The following is a 16,472-nucleotide window of genomic DNA, read 5'->3' as shown; positions in this document are numbered from 1 at the left end:
TAATCCAAAAATGCACCGGAATATAAATTCACTAAGCATGAATTTAATAGGGTTGGTGAATGCTTGTAGGAGATTTGAATACAATTTGGAGACCTTTTTTTTTGAGTTTTTACTTTGTGTTTTCTAAGAATTAGAGAAATAGTCTGTACTTAATGGATTCATTGTATTGATGTTATTTTCTAATTGTTTGGTACATGTTCTTGTAGTTCCCAAGAAGCATTTTGATTAGTTTTGTTGCAGGCTTGAATTGAGTTCTTCATTTTGAAACCTCTAGGCCTGAGTAAGGGTTTGAGAGGCTCAAACATGGTTCTGGCTTGAAGTCCTTAGATTTATTCTCAATAACCCTTGGGAATCAATCCATGGAACCATTGTAACGTGTAAACAATTTTTCTTTTGAATTGGTGGTCATGGAAAGCCCATTGAGCATCATTGCCTAGGCGAGCTCAGTCATGGCCCAGTTAGGAAATGAATGAAATTATGCAAGTGTTTGCAGGAATGAGCAGGGTTGGAGTTGTAGATTGTTTTGGATGAATAAGTGATGTGTGGTAGATCATATATGAGAGTTTGGAGGTGTGGCAGATCAAGGAAGACACCAAACCCTTGAAAGAAGACCAAAAAGAGCCTAAAACCCCTTAAAACAAGCATTTCTTGGGTTCTGTACTTGTATGGTTAGATTGAGTTTTATCATTTCTTGAATCTTGAAATACTCCCAAAAGGGTACTCAGATCACCAAAGATTTTACTTGGGAATTTAGGGAAATTGTGAGAAAAACTATAAAAACTAGTTAGGAAGGGCTAATTGGGCCTCTAGGGCTACTAGGCCTAGAAAATAGGAAAAGGAAGGAGTGATGGGGAAATGGATCAAACCCAAACTCAAAAATAGTTGATTGACCTTTGAAAACCTCACAAACATCTACTAAAACCTATGCAAGCATTTGTTAGGATTTTGATAGTGTAAGGTTGGATTTACCCTTGTGAATCTCAACCATGCCTAAGCAACTAGTGAGCACATTTTGATTGGGACCACTCCTAGAGAGTTTGGATGCCTAATTGGTTTGATAGAAAATAGAAAAATGAAGGGAGCCCACTAGGTTAACACTTGACTGCCCTTTGGTAAAGAATTGACTCTCTTTGAGCAACCTCCCTATCATAGTGGTATTAGAGCCATCAAGGTTTGGGAAGAAGCCAGTACATGACACATTGAATCAGTAGGAGGTAATAGTGTAAGGATGGTGACCAATGAAAAGTTAGCCAAGAAGGTTGAATATCAAGAGGAAAAAAATAGACTCCTTAGAGAAAGATTACTACAATTGGAGAGCAAACTAGATACAGTTGAAGAAATAACTGAGAAAGTGACAATTAAGGTCAATGAAGGGAAGGGTAAAGGAGTTGTAGAAGAGGATATGACACTTGAACCAAACCCTATTATACCTAAAGAACCTTTCCTTAAAGAAATCAAAGCCTTAGGAGGAAAATCCCTAGAAGGAGTGCCACTTTTTTGTTGGAAAATGGAGTCTAAAGTAGTTCTGGAATGGATCGAGGGGTTGGAGAATCATTTTGAATATGATAGAATTAGTGAGGCTCAAAAGCTGAAGGTGACCAAGTCTATATTAAGAGGAGAAACATTGACCTGGTGGAAATCTATCCAAGAAAAGAGGCAAAAAGAGGGTAAGAACCCAATAGCCACTTGGAAAGGCATGTTAGCTAAGGTGAAAGAAGCATACATCCCTAAAGATTATGAGATCCAATTGCACAAGAGGAGACAAAATTTGAGACAAAGAGACTTGGATGTGAGTAGTTACAGTTAGGAATTTCAAAATTTATGTCTGAGATCCAACATGGTAGAGGATGAGAGCATCAAGGTAGCCAGATACTTGAATGGCTTGAGATGGAATATTCAAGAGGAATTAAGTTTGTTAAGCCCTAATAGCATGCATAAGTGCTATCAATTGGTGCTGAAAGTGGAGGAAAAGAGAAAGAAGAAATAAGAACAAAGCCACAGAGGCAGAGGTAGAGGGAGAGATTGCAGAGGTCAAAGAGGTAGCTTTGGTGGAAGAAGTGTAGACCAAAGATCCCAAGGGGAACCCAAGTTGGTTGAGAAAAGCAGGGATTCCAATAGCAAGAGCAGCTATAGAGGAAGGATATCTAGTAACTCTAGTAGAGGAAGGTATACTAGATCAGGAAGAGGGTCCTATTTTTCCACCATGAAGTGCTACAATTGCCATCAACCTAGACACCCAACCTATAGATGCTTTGAGAAGTCTTCTTCATCCCAAGGAGGTGAGAGGAGAGTAAATTATGCTCAAGGGGATGCAACAAACATGAAAGCATCATAAGTAAGTTTGGACTTAGAGGTTGGAGAGACCCTGATGATAAGAAGAGTCTTGATTAAAGAACTAGTTAAGGAGGAACCAAGCCAAAGGAGATATTTGTTTAGAATAAAATGCAAGATCATGGGAAAGGTATGTAGAGTGGTGGTGGATTCAAGATCAATAGACAACATAGTGTCAGAGGAAGCTGTGATTAAGCTCAATTTGCCAAGAATACCACATAGTGATCCCTATAGAGTTACATAGCTCAACAAGGGGCAACATGTTCTTGTGAATGAGCAAACTTGGGTTGAATTAACTATAGGAGGCTACAAAGATAGAATCTTGTGTGATATCTTGCCCATGGATGCTTGCCATCTTCTTTTAGGTAGGCCATGACAATTTGATAGAAAAGCAATACACCATGGAGAGAAGAATTCTTATACCTTCCAAAAGGATGCAATCACATACAAAAGACAGTCCATAGGATACCAAGTAGAGGGAAGATCAAAAGGTTCTAATGTACTTCTAGTTGGTGAGAAAGAGTTCATCAACACACTCAAGGAAGGAGAAGGAGTGGGGTTTGCCATTGTTGTAAAGCCAAAGGAAGACAATAAAGAGAAGAAGGTGTGCATTCCTAAAGAAGTGCAACAGGTCCTAAATCAATTTAAGGACATCATTAGTGATGGAACACCAACTATATTGCCTCCTCAACATGCCATAAGTCAACAAATTGATTTTATACCTAGAGCTTCATTGCCCAATAAGGCATCTTACAAAATGACAATAGATCAGAACAAGGAGATAGCCAAACAAATACAAGAACTCCTATACAATGGACTAATCAAAAAGAGCATCAGACTATGTGTAGTATCCATCGTGTTGGCTCCAACAATGGGAGGTACTTGGAGACTTTGAATTGACTCTAGAGCCATAAACCATATTACTATTAGGTATAGATTTCCTATTCCAAGAATTGAAGACTTGATGGATTGTTTGGGGGGTTCTGACTACTTCACCAAGATATATCTACAGAGTGGTTACCACCAAATTAGAATAAAGGAGGGTGATGAATGGAAGACGGCCTTCAATACCACAAAAGGACTCTATGAATGGCTTGTTATGCCATTTGGACTCACAAATGCTCCTAGCACATTCATCGGACTCATGAATGAAGTAGTCAAAGACTATATTGGTAAATTTGTTGTTGTTGTTTACTTAGATTACATCTTAAGTTTTAGAAAGTTTAAAGATGAACATCTTAAGCATATAGAAATTATATTGAGGAAACTATGTGATGGGCAACTAACCATCAATTTGGAGAAATTTGAGTTTATGAAACAGTTGGTGTATCTTGGGTTTGTAGTGTGAAGAGGTGATTTGAAGATGGATACCTCTAAGGTGGAAGCTATAATCAATTGGCCTACACTTAAAACAACAAGTAAAGTAAGAATATTTCATGGCTTAGCTCAATTTTATAGGAAGTTAATTAGAGGATTTAGTGAAATATGTGCAACCATGCTTGAGACAATCAAGGGAGGTATCAAAATGAAGTTTGTATGGACAAAGGGAGCATATAGAGGATTTTACCTCTTGAAGACAAAGGTGGCTACTCAACCGATACTCATCCTACTAAGCTTTGATAAGCTCTTCACCATTGAATGTGAAGCAAGCAATATAGTAGTTGGAGCAGTTTCAAGCCAAGACAATAGATAAGTTGTGTTTTTTAGTGAGAAGCTCAATGATGCAAAGAAAAGGTATTCTTCCTATGATTTGGAATTGTATGCACTTGTCCAATCTCTTAGGAAATGGAGGCATTATTTTCTTCTTAAGGAATTTGTGGTTTACACTGATAATCAAGTTCTTAGCTTTCTTAAATGTCAAGAAAAGTTAAACCATAGGCATATTAAATGGGTAGAGTATTTGCAGCCATATACCTTTACCATTAAATAGAAGAAAGAACAATGTAATAAGGTGGATAATGCATTGAGTAGTAGGTTACTAACAGTGCAAGAAGTGCATCTCAAAAGTATTGGAGTGGAAAGTTTCAAAGATTTGTATGCAGATGATGAAAACTTTGCTGCTGCCTACAAGGTTTGACAAGAGTTTTGAAACCATTTTCATAGTGAATATGCAAATTACACCTTGCAATATGGTCTTTTGTTCAAAGGAGGATAGCTATGTGTGCCTAAAGGGTCTATGAGAAAAGACTTCATGCAAGAGAAGGACAATGGATGCTTGAGTGAATATTTTGGTTTGAATAAAACCTTGGAACTTGTCCAAAGGTTCTACTATTGGCCTAAAATGAAAAGAGATATCAGGAGATATGTCAAACAATGCATGGTTTGTCAAAGAGCTAAGGGCACATCTTCCAATGCTGATCTTTATCAGCCTTTACCTATTCTGAACCAGCCATGGGAGTGTGTGAGTATTAATTTTGTTGTTGGCTTTCCTAAAACCAAATCAGGTTTTGATAGCGTTTATGTTGTAGTAGATAGGTTTAGTAAGATGGCTCACTTTGTTCCATGCAAGGTCACTCATGATGCCAATCACATTGCACATTTTTTTTTCAAGGAAGTTATTAGGATACATGGATTACCTAGCAGCATTGTATCAGATAGGGATGTAAAGTTCATTGATCATTTTTGGAAGACTTTGTGGCAAAGATTAGGTACTAACTTGTCTTTTAGTTCATCCTATCATCCCCAAATAGATGGCTAAATTGAGGTGGTCAATAGAACACTTGGAAATATTCTTAGGTGCCTAACAAAGGAGTATGGTCAAGCTTGGGATCAGATCATCCATCAAGCTGAGTTTGCCTACAACGATAGTGTAAATAGGTCCACTAGTAAAAGCCATTTTGAGATTGTGTATGGGATTCATCCTAGAGATGTTTTAGAGCTCAAAGATGTAGGAAGGATGGGAAAGCAGAGTGGACATTCATTAGACATGGCTCAGTCAATGCAAGAGGTTCATGAGCAAGTGAGGACAACCCTCTTAGACACCTCTCAAAAGATCAAGGAAAGAGTAGACGAGAAAAGAAATGATATCCAATTTTTAGTTGGTGATATGTTGATGGTTCACTTGAACAAGAAAAGGCTTCAGAAAGGTGTCCCTAGTAGGCTTTAGATGAGAAGAATTGGTCCTTACAAAATTTTGGCCAAGTATGGCAATAATGCTTACAAGGTGGATCTACTCGGTGATATGGTTTTATCACCCATCTTCAATGTTGCAAACCTGGTCTAGTATAAGGGTGTAGTGTCCTAAAATTGCAACACTTGCAATTTCGACCGCATTTGGGTCTTCACGATGGTGATGCAACACGGAACCTGAATGGAGACCCCAAAACTTGTTCATGACATCAAAAACTGCATTTTTCAGCACCCTGGCTTGATTCTCCTTGCACCTTGCTGTCGTGGGAGGTGGGACCATGGCGCCCAGCACCCTGGTCCTTTAGGACTAGGGCGCCCAGCGCCCTGGTCCCCCAGGACCATGGCGCCCAGCACCCTGGTCCCTAGCCCTATTTTGGGCCCGGTCTCTTTTGGGGCTTCGGGTCTTTAAGTTTGCAAATTGGAAAATAATGGTTCCTGGTCGGCCTAAGGTCAGGAAAATCAGTCTATCAGCCCTAATTGACAAGTATATAAAATACTTTTCATCTCCTAGAAAGGGAGGAAGGACAGGAGCAAGAGCAAAACGCGGAAGCAATATTCAAACATTCAAACATTCAAGCATTCAAGCATTCCTTCAAGCAATTGAGCATTCTAAGTGTCCATTCAAGGCTAAGTGTTGCATTCAAGACAAGGATTCAACCATTGAAGAGGAGAGCACATACAACATACAACATACTACATACATTACACCTTCATATGTAAGAATACAAACATTCTTACAACAAGGTTGCAGGTACGCGGCTGTAATTGAAGATCTGGAATCCTTGTGCAGAGACGAACAGATCCCCCTTCGTTTCGCAGATTTTTCGGAGGACCGTGTGCACGCTGGGCGCCATCGTCCCATAAACTTTCGCTCAAATTTGCAGAACAACACCGTCTCGACATTTTACTGCTAATTCCAGGTCCGCAGCTTCATCCCATATCCCTATCTCTGTTTATAAGCGAATCTTTCCTACTTTACATGCATTCCTAGTTTAATCTTTCTATCTACATTCTTTACAAAAGAGGGTATCCTTGATGTCTTAACCCTTGAAACTCATATAGAATCCAATCTTGCATTGCGTGGGATTGGATCTTGTGGGTTTCAACCCCTCTTTTGAATGTAAAGTCTCTCCTAAGTGAAAACCATCAACCCTAGTGGCTCTCCCTTCTCTCTCCTTGGAGTTGGGGAGGGGAGAACGACTAGGGTTCGATTTTTTTGCTTTACATTTTGGTGAACCCGACGTGAACATCCTCATTCTGATTATTCATGGTTAGATCTGAAAATTTTGTTTCCTTAATTACATTTCTTTTGCAAATTTTAGAGGTTGATTGCATAAAAACCCTAAAATTTTCTTTTTAGTAATTAAACTTGTGAAATGTTTAATTGTTAATGCTTGTTTCAGATCTACCCTTCTATTGCAAATTGTCTATTCATATTTGTGCTTCAATTCTGAAAATTAAGTGGTTAAATGTCAAAACCCTAATTTTTAAGACCTTCTTGATTCAACCTTTGACTGATAATTTCACTAATCAAAACACCTCCAAATCGGCTATAACTTTGGATTCCACAATAAAATCACAATATCTTTCATCCGTAAAAATTTGGAAAAAAGTTGCGAGGACCGTGTGCACCTCGAGCGCCATCGTCCCCGACATTTTTTCCAAAATTTTGGGAGCTAGATCTTACTGTATTTTTCTGCTAAAATCTAGAATTTTGGCCGATTTTATCAATTTTAACACTTTCAAAATTAAAGTCAAAGTTGGTCTAGCGATTGCAAGGATTGAGGCTTCTAATCATTCAAAAAATTGTTGAAATTGAAATTTGTATCAAAATTGTGTTTCTTACAGTCCTAAATCTGAAAAGTGTGTTAGCATTCATTCGAAATTTCAGTGTTTTATTCAAATTTTTGCAGTTTGTGACTTTTGAAATTAAGTGTTTAATTGCAACAACTTTGATTTCCACTTTCAAATTTGAAATTTGCATGAAATCGAGTCAACTTTTAAATTTTGAAACTTGCATTGCTTTCAGCACTCCCTCTAAAATCATAAAATTCAAAATTTCAGTTTCCCTCTCTTTTTCAAAATTCAAATTTTACATTTTTCAACAATCTTGGTAGGGTTCAATTTTGAGATTGCAACTTTAATTTGGCCTATCTACAGATTGTAAAATCTCTCAATTTTTTCAGATTAGCTTTAAAATCATCATAACTGTCATCCCTGAAAATTTCGAAAAAAGTTGCGAGGACCGTGTGCACTCCGTTCGCCACGGTCCTAGACATTTTTTTCAAAATTTCGGGAGATTGTCCTGATTGCATTTAACAGCTTAAACCTAGGAGATTGGCTGATTTTATTGAAATTTGCTACCTTTAAAATTCAAAATCTTCTTTCTTTCTTTAGTGCATGATTTTTACAACAATAAGCCCTACCTACACTATTCCCATTAGACGAAGCCTTAGAATTAAGTCTTTCTAAGGTGTAATTACCGAGGAGATGGAACCTAATTTTAATGGCCTTTTTAACGAGGACATGGGTAATTCCTCTAATCCTCTTAATGATGAAGAAGCTCTCCATGAGGTTTCTGTAGAACAACTTTCAAAATTGGATAGCCAATTTGATGATTTTTGACAATGGATGTCTCAAGAATACCCTGATAGTCAAGCTCTTTCATTAATTGAGGGTCTAAAACGTATGGTTCAAAGTGATAAGAATGGAATTGATATTTTGCGTGGTATTGCACACATTGTGGATGCGAATGTGATGCCTATGAAGAGTTGTGCCGAAACTTTAGGTTATACACAACCTCCTACTCAAGTTAATCATTCTATTCCTTTGACAACTCCTATTGCTAGTATACCTACTTTTACATCAAACATAATGACTACTTCAATACAAGACATTCCTCCTATGATCACCAGTCATGGGGGCAATCCTTCTTCTTCAATCAATCCTCTTCCTTCATTCAATCCGAATTCTTCATTCATTCCTTCAATGAGTGTTCCTCTTATATCTCCACAAATGAACATGACGCAAGGGGACAATTCATTTAGCCCTTCCATTCCTCCTTGTAGTGTTCCTCCTTTCCAATCATCTCCTATGACTAACTATCATAGTGTCCCACCACCTTACTCTCTACCTTCTTTTAATAACATAACACCTCCATCACAATCTAACACGTATAATATGAACTCTTCGACTGAAGCAACCATTAACAATCTTGCACAAACTGTCTCTTCTTTACAGCAACAAATTGCCTCTATGAATCAATCTAAGTTTAGTGTGCCCACATTTGATGTTGTGAGCCCACTTTCTCTTGACATTGTTTGAGCTATTCCCCCTAAACATGTTGAAATTCCGCATTTGGAGCTTTACAATGGTAAGGGTGATCCTCTAACACATGTTAAGACCTTTCAAACAATATGTACTAATTTTGCTTATGACCAAAGGTTGCTTGCAAAACTGTTTACTAGAACATTAAGAGATAAAGCCCTACAATGGTATTGCTCGTTGCCTTCCTATTCTATTACTTCTTTCGAACAACTTGCAAATGCTTTTATTCAACAATTTCAAAACAATATAAGTCCTAAAGTTACTTTGATTGATTTAATGCATTGTAAACAAGGTGTTAAAGAAAAAGTGACTGATTTCATTGGTAGATATAAGAATTTGTATGCTCAAATTTCTTTTCTAGTGCCTGACAATGATATTCAAAGAATATTTATTTCTAATTTACAAAAAGATATTAGAGAAAAACTTTTGTTTTCTGAGTTTACTTCTTTCCAATAGTTGTGCGCAACTCTTCACAATTATCAACTGACTGTGAGTCAAATGGAACAAGCAAATCCTATGGCTCCGAGTGATAAGGGTGATAGTAGTCAACAACCATTTGGGAAGTTTAAACCGAATAGAGAGTCCATTAAATTCAATGAAAACATCATCAACAACAATGTGAATGCGGCATCAGGTGTGCCTCCTATTTCTAAATTTTTCAAGAAAGAAAGAAAGTTTACTCCTTTGAATGAATCATTGCACAGTATTATGAATAAGTTATTGGAACAAAATGTGCTTACTCTTCCTCCTATAAGGCAAATAGATCCTACAAAGATTAATTCACCCTATTTTGATAACAAATCTTTTTGTCAATTTCATCATCATCCTGGGCATGATACTGAAAAATGTTTTGCTTTAAAGGGTAAAATTCAAGATTTGATTGATAATAATACTATCTCTGTTTCTGGTGTGAATGATAAAGACAACACATCTGTAGCTCCTCCTAACCAAAATCTTAATATTTTTACTGATCCATTGCCTTCTCATACATCTAATGCGATTGATACTAATGATTCCTCTGTCTCACCTGATGATCTTGTGTCTATGACTCCGAATGTGATTAACTTTGTAGAGTAGAAGAAAATCCCTAAAGAACCTTCCATCACCTTTGATTCTAGTGAAACTATCAGGGCACCTGATAGTCCTTTATATATAGTTGCAAAAGTCAAGAATACACCTTGTCATGGAGTGCTTATTGATCCTTCTTGTACGGTTAATATCATTACTGAAGAATTTCCTTTTACTTTGTAATTGAATCAAGTGATCTATGACGAAACAAATGTGGTTGTGAAACTATTTGATGCATTTTCTTCTCCTGCAATTGGTTCTATTACATTACCTATTGAGGTCCATAACAAATCCCTTGATGTGGACTTTGCTATTATTCCATCATCTGAACAATTTCATGTGAAGCTAGGCTATCCTTGGCTATCTTCCATGAAAGCTATTGCTTCTCCTATTCACAAGTGTTTGAAATTTCCCCATAATGGTGAAGTTGTTACTATCAATCATAGTCTCTTTAAACCAGCTGAAAGAACTTCTAGCGTTCCTATTGATTACTTTTGGCCTAAACAATTCCAATCTCTTCCTCCGCGAAGTGATCATCTTTTCAAATCTTACCAAAAGTGGAAAAAAGATATGATCCTATCTCTAAGTGAACCTAGAACACCCAAACTTGACATTTCTATCGTTCTTGAGAAGGAAGTTCTTCCTTTGAAAGATAAAACTAATGTCTTTCCTCAAGAAGATTCCCAACCCATCCCTATGAATGTGACTATGCCTATATCTAATAAACTCTCTAAAAGTAGACCTATACCTCCTCGTCATGAGGGGCTTGGTCTCCTTCCTAAACCAAATATTCCTCCCTTATATGGAGCAGTTCCTCCTCCTTCCTCTTATGGAGAGAAGAGACCTTCCTCTTCTCCTATTGTTCTACCTAAGAGACCACAACCTAAACACCCAAGTGATAAGGATGAGAACATTCCTCCTCCTCAATCTTCTCAACTTCCTACTAAGACTAGACGGAATCGTTCTGCACATGAACGCCGACGAAAGCGTCATCTTAGAGCTCAGGCAGCTGCTTCTCAAACTTTGCAATCCCCAAAAACACCTTCAACTAATATTATTCCATTTTCTCCTCAGCCGACGATTGAGCCAAAATCTCCTAAACATAAGATGCATGATGGTCTTGATCCTGTGCGAATTAAAGATCCTATTTTTATAAATCTTGATGATGATATAGATGAAAATATTACTCCTGTTCATTCTGATAGTGAATATGAATATGTTGATGTTAATAACCATCTATCTAACAAATTTTCTAAAGCACTTATCCTAGCTCCTAGACAAGAACACTGTGGCTTGGGATATGAACATAGCCCTTGTTTGGATCTTGTGATAGCTCCATCTGCTGTGTTGGATGTTCCTCCTCTAGCATGTTTCCTACCTTCCTGAAATATTGATCAACAAGATCGGGGGGTAGATGACGTGCTAGACTAGTTCATTAGCATAGCAGACTCTCTCCTCCTCTCTTTTGTCACTTCTTCTATGTGTTACTCTCATTCTTCTATTTGTTGTCCTTAGTGTTGTCTACTTGAGGATGATGCAAAACATTGAGATCTCTTTTGGTCTCTCTCATGTTGACTCAAAAGACACACGTGTTCCCTTCTTCTAGGTGACCTTCCTTGATTGGGGAATGAAGAACAATTATGCATACATACATATGATATACATGAATTATCATACAGCATACTGACCCCAAGGAAAGTGAAGTCACCTTGTGCTTTGTGTTTTGTGTCTATTATCCTTGGGCTTATCTCACACTTGGGGGCTAAATCCTTGTGATAACGTGCTCCTTTCTCATCTCTTATATGTATCACTACCTTAAAGCAATCACCCCCGGTGAGGCGTGTGTGATCGCTTCAACGTAGGGGGGCATACATCCCGTTCATATCTTTTCAAGATACTTGAAAATTTCTTGACAAATTTAGCTTTGCCTTGAAAATTTTTGATATCTTTCTTGCATGACTCATAGTGAGGGAACCTTACTACTGATAGTCATGGTTCTCCCTTGTGATCTTCCCTTTTACTTTGTCAATCGAAGTCGTAAGATCCTTAGTTCACTGGGGGCTTGGTGTATCTTGCCTCCTTGATGTGGTGAAAGTTTTTCAATGTTGCTTCCTTGTACTTTACTGAAAGTATGAGCGTACGCTTATACTCCCGCTAAAGTGGGGGCTAAATGTAGCGTCCTAAAATTGTGACACTTGCAATTTCGATCACATTTGGGTCTTCACGATGGTGATGCAACACGGAACCTGAATGGAGACCCCGAAACTTGTTCATGACATCAAAAACTGCATTTTTCAGCACCCTGGCCTGATCCTCCTTGCACCCTGCTGTCCCGAGAGGTGGGACCATGGCACCCAGTGCCTTGGTCCCTGGCCCTATTTTGGGCCCGGTCTCTTTTGGGGCTTCGGGTCTTTAAGTTTGCAAATTGGAAAATAATGTTTCCTGGTTGGCCTAAGGTTGGGAAAATCAGTCTATCAGCCCTAATTGACAAGTATATAAACTACTTTTCCTCTCCTAGAAAGGGAGGAAGGACAGGAGCAAGAGCAAAATGCGGAAGCAATATTCAAACATTCAAACATTCAAGCATTCAAGCATTCCTTCAAGCAATTGAGCATTCTAAGTCTCCATTCACGACTAAGTGTTGCATTCAAGACAAGGATTCAACCATTGAAGAGGAGATCACATACAACATACAACATACTACATACATTACACCTTCGCATGTAAGAATACAAACATTCTTACAACAAGGTTGTAGGTACGCGGTTGTAATTGAAGATCTAGAATCCTTGTGCAGAGATGAACAGATTCCCCTTCGTTTCGCGGATTTTTCAGAGGACCGTGTGCACGCCGGGTGCCATCGTCCTGTCAACTTTCACTCAAATTTGCAGAACAACACCGTCTCGACATTTTACTACTAATTCCAGGTCCGCAGCTTCATCCCATATCCCTATCTCTGTTTATAAGTGAATCTTTCCTACTTTACATGCATTCCTAGTTTAATCTTTCTATCTACATTCTTTACAAAAGAGGGTATCCTTGATGTCTTAACCCTTGAAACTCATATAGAATTCAATCTTGCATTGTGTGGGATTGGATCTTGTGGGTTTCAACCCCTCTTTTGAATGTAAAGTCTCTCCTAAGTGAAAACCATCAACCCTAGTGGCTCTCCCTTCTCTCTCCTTGGAGTTGGGGAGGGGAGAATGACTAGGGTTCAATTTTTTTGCTTTACAAAGGGTACACTTCCAGAGGAGGATAGTAGAGTCTCAAATGTTACTCAAGCACTCTCAGACTTTCCCTTGCCACTTGCACCATTGCCACAAGCTGAAAAGGTGTTGGACTCCAGAGTTTTAAAGAAAACAAGGCATACCACCTATATGGAGCACTTGATAAAATAGAAGCATATTACAACACCTAAAGATACTTGGATACCTGAGGCAAACTTCTCTAAGGATGGAGTTCCATTTCTTTGCTACCTGAAAGAGTCACTTGACTTTTTTTTCATTGGGGAAGTATGGTGTAGGAGCACCTAGTTTTGAGTGCAGTTTCTTCATTTTGGTGTTTTTGTTCATAGTTTGTTTTGGGATGGTGAATAAGAGTCTTCTCATAGGTCCTCATATGTTTTTTAAATTCTTTGGTAGGTTGGATGTCCATAGGACTATGCATTTTCTCAATTTTGGCTTGTAAGCCTTTGTAAGCCTAAAATGGCATAATTTTGTATTTTGATGTAAAAAGTATTGTATAGCCTTGTTTGGAATTGGGACATGTTAAAGTAGGGGTTTTTAGTCTTCCTAGATGGTTTGGAGAAGGAAGAAAACCATGTAATGCAAAAATGCACTTTTTGGAAAAAGTTTTCAAAGTTGCTTGATAACTTTTTGCAACGTTGAGAAACTTTTTGCATTTTTGAGAAAAGGGTTGGTTAGGAAACTGATGGAGAGTTGGTTAGGACAAAATTGGAATATAAATTCCCTAAGAATGAATGTAATAGGGTTGGCAAATGCATGGAGCAAATTTGAATACAATTTGGAGACCATTTTTTTTTTAGTTTTTATCTTGTGTTTTCTAAGAATGAGAGCAATAGTCCATACTTAATGAATTGATTGCATTGATGTTATTTAATAATTTTTTGGTAAATGTTCTTGTAGTTCTCAGGAATCATTTTGATTAGTTTTTTTTAGGTTTGAATTGAGTTCTTAATTTTGAAAGCTCTCGGCCTAAGTAAGGGTTTGAGAGGCTCAAACATGGTTCTAGCTTGAAGTCCTTAGAGTTCTTCTCAATAACCCTTGGAAATAGATCCATGGAACTATTGTATAGTGTACATAGTTTTTATTTTGACTTGGTGGTCATGGAAAGCCCATTGAGTACCATTTCCTAAGCGAGCTCAGTCATAGCCCGGTTAGGAAATGAATGAAAATATGCAAGTGTTTGTAGGAATGAGAAGGGTTGGAGTTGTAGAGTGTTTGGCATGAACAAGTGGGGTGTGGTAGAGAGTGTGTGATAGTTTGGAGGTGCGGTAGATCGGGGAAGACACCAAACCCTTGAAACAAGACCAAAAAGAGCCTAAAACCCCTTAAAACAAGCATTTCTTGGGTTTCATTCCTGTACAATCATACTGCATTTTCTGATTTCTTGAATCTTGAAATACTCCCAAAAGGGTACTCAGATCACCAAATATTTTTCTTGGGTCTTTGTGGAAATTGTGAGCAAAACCACAAAAACCAGTTAGTAAGGGCTAATTGGGGCTCTAGGGCTCTCAGGCTTAGAAAATAGGAAAACGAGGGAACGATGGGGAAATGGATCAAACCCAAACTCAAAACTAGTTGATTGACCTTGGAAAAACTCATTAACATCTACTACAAGCTCTGCAAGCATTTGTTAGGATTTTGATAGTGTAAGGTTGGATTTACCCTTGTGAATCTCAACCATGCCTGAGCAACCAGTGAGCACATTTTGATTGGGACAACTTCTAGAGAGATTGTATGCCTAATTGGTTTGATATAATAAATAAAATTGAAGGAATCTCACTAGGTTAACACTTGACTACCCTTTGTTAAAGAATTGACTCTCTTTGAGCGACCTCTCTATCAATGAGGGTCTCATCTTTCTTAACCATGAAACATATGCCGATAGAGTATTTCACTACTATATGTTTAGGTACTCTTATTCTAGAGATCTTATATTTTTGAAAATATTTAAAGTAACCCCATATGTTATCATCTCTTAGACTTCCCAATGTAGCAATTGATTGTTTTAGTTGCCTTCCTACCAGAGTGTCAAAAGACCATTGCTTCCTTCGAAAACCGGGAGTATGATTCAAAAAGTATAGAATTAAGTAGACCAATAGATTGCTATATGAAAAGGTTCCTTTCTTCTCACCTTTAATTTTCCCTAAGTTGATCATTAACCCTTCAAACATCCAACCACAAAGATCTAACTTTATATTTTCTCTCATCATCCTATATGAAACCAAAATACATGAACTAGAAACTGAGTTCAGTCGATTTAACTGAGTTACCTTGTATCCTATAACCATGCTTCCAAATTTGATGTTTGTGTCAGTGATAGTGCTCACTTTCATCGATCTCTTATCTAATGTGGCAGCAGTAATCTTCCTCACGAAGTCGTTTGATACTTTCTTATCTAGATAATTGCCCAGATAGATTTCTTTTTTGATTCTATAGGGTCTCTCTAGCCATATGAATTCCCCATGTACTCTTCTTAGTACATATCTAATTATTTCATCCTCAATCTCCAAAATATCCAGAATATTTGTGAACCCTAGATCTTCAATGTGTTGATATGCCAATTTAATCTTACCAGTTTCTCCCATGAGTTTATTCATATACATTTCTTTGATCTTTGAAGTTCCTAAGTCCTCTATATAACAATGGATGTATTCCCTAAAATCTTATACATATACCACTCCCTCTAGAGCGTGAGAAAACACTCCAACTAAATCTTCCTTTGTAGCCACATGTGGATACCGTTTGAAAATTGGCCTGGGGTGGTCCTTAACCTCCACTGTAGTTGGATTTGCAATAAAATAAGAACAGAAAATGATCCCACTTCCATGATTCAATAAAAATACCTTTAATCGCTATCAATGGAAACCTTCAATAAATCCTTTTAGACGTTGATGTGATCGCTCAAGAAGAAATTAGATTGCCTCTGAATAGCCTCTAATCACACTAAGTCTCTTTGAATCTCTCTGAAAGTGCTCTGAATGCTGGGTGAATAATAATAAAGTGTATTCATCCTTTTATCCATTGACATAAATGACTGCAGGTGAAAGATATTGGATCTCACTCTGAACATATCAGTGCTGGATAATCCTTCTCCAATATCTAAAACATCTTCCAGAATCTCCTCTAGGGGCATATGCATCATCTTCCATGAAATTTTGCCTACCCTTAAGGCATCTGCCTTAGTTACCGAATGATCTCACTACCAATGTAGGAGCAACCTCTTCTGCTAGATAGATAACCAGGACATTCCCATCTGATGATTTCTCTTTAGTCTTCCTAACCCATCTCTAAGTGTGATCAATTCACTGGCCATATGAAGAGATATTACAATATATGATGGGCCTGCACTTGCAGGAAAGCTTATAGCCTAGA

The sequence above is a fragment of the Cryptomeria japonica genome, chromosome 7 (assembly GCF_030272615.1).
Source record: "Cryptomeria japonica chromosome 7, Sugi_1.0, whole genome shotgun sequence".
In the NCBI taxonomy this organism is placed as follows: Eukaryota; Viridiplantae; Streptophyta; class Pinopsida; order Cupressales; family Cupressaceae; genus Cryptomeria; species Cryptomeria japonica.
The sequence above is the reverse complement of the archived record's forward strand: the minus strand, read 5'-3'. Positions refer to the sequence as shown.